The sequence below is a fragment of the Paramisgurnus dabryanus genome, chromosome 2 (assembly GCF_030506205.2).
Source record: "Paramisgurnus dabryanus chromosome 2, PD_genome_1.1, whole genome shotgun sequence".
In the NCBI taxonomy this organism is placed as follows: Eukaryota; Metazoa; Chordata; class Actinopteri; order Cypriniformes; family Cobitidae; genus Paramisgurnus; species Paramisgurnus dabryanus.
The window spans coordinates 56,405,762-56,407,434 of record NC_133338.1 but is presented as its reverse complement, the minus strand read 5'-3'; positions in this window follow the sequence as shown (position 1 = coordinate 56,407,434).

Genomic DNA, 1,673 nt, shown 5'->3' with positions numbered 1-1,673 from the left:
CCTTACAATATTACCCTTTTAAGGCGTTCAGTTAAAGAATAAATAAAGGATTAAGGAGATTGGACCAGTTGAGCAGCAGGAAGTGATCGCGGTTGAGATTACAATGTGTGCTTTTCCAGCACTTATGGCAAACGGAGTTGGCTAACGTTAGCTGGATGCTATATAAGTCATGACTTTTATTGTTTTCCCTTTTTGCTGTTTGAAAGTCTGCGTCATAGACTGCACAAGATTTTGTGGCACATTTGAGCTGCCTTTGTGTGGACATGATGCTCAGATAATCTGGTATTTTTCTTGGCTTGGTCAACTTTTTTTTTAAAGTACTGGTCTGTGTTTAAGCAACTTTACTGTGTGTGTGGGTGGGGGTGCTTGCGTGCGTGCGTGTGTCAGATCGGGTTAACCCAAATGTAATGGAGGAGAGTCTGCATTAATGCATATATTATACAAAATACAGTGTCATGAGTTTAATTCAATTAAGACGTTTGTTGCTATTTTAATTGCAACAGTATTTTGTGATTTGAACATTTCTGCCTGTTCAGCATAAAGTTCACGTGTTTTATCGCTGTCACTGTGAGAAAAAAAAACATTTATTAATCTGGTTCATGTGATGTTAAACATGTTAAGTTAAGTAATGCACCGTCTCTGTTTATCTGTTCTCTAAACAAATAAATAAACACATTTGAGCTTCTATGCTTGTCTTTTAAGTTCATGATTAGAAATGATCATTAAAACATGAAATGACGGATAATAATTGACTATGACAGGATTTTTTTAAGTGAAAAAGTCTAACCCAACCTCTGGTGTGTGTGTGTTTGTTTAAATGATTACCGTAATAAATAATTATTAAATGCTTTAACAGTTGACTTCAACAGTAACATTTTCAGCATTTTTGCTAAGGAGTAATGATATCCATCACCTGATAAATGGTTATTTACAGTCCTGCATTACTACAGTAAAAGTTTGTTTTGAGTCTGTTTGTGTGCCCCCCCCCCCCCCCAAAAAAATAGCACCAGGCGCCACAGGTGCTATTTTAAAATTTGAGAAGATGAAACCAAGCGATATATTTCCTTTTTTTATAAAAAAAAATGACTGCATTTTTGAAGCTTGATTTGAGGAACAAGAAGAATGGCAGAGACATTTTGTCAGTGCGGTTGATGAGCACATAAAGTGCTAAAGCTCTATTAAGCTTCCTAATAAAAAAAATGCATTCTGCAGAGAAGGAGGACAGTAATTATATAGTATATAGTACAGGCCCGGAGTGGGTAATCGGGAGAACCGGGAGAATTCCCGGTGGGCCGCTTCACTTTTGGGCCGGTCGAGTTTTTTTTTTTTTTTACATTTGTCACGTTAGTGAGTCTATCTTTTCTTAAAAAACACTTCACACGTTTCGCATTGACACTGCAGCGCACAGCCTCTGCATGGGTTGTACCATGTGAGGGAGTTTTCGCCTCCCCTCCCATAGAGTTGGTTCGGTCCATAGCGCGTCCAAGAAAACTTTTCTCCGGTAGGCTGGGCCGGCCCTACCGTAACAATACGCGTCTGAGAGGAGGAGGGCGTAAAAAACAGGTTGAAGAAAAAATCCATTAGAGGATGATGCTGCCAAATGTGCCAAACTTACAGATTTATTTTCAAGAGGACAACAACAGGTAACTTAAAGAGAAATAAGCCTAGTAATG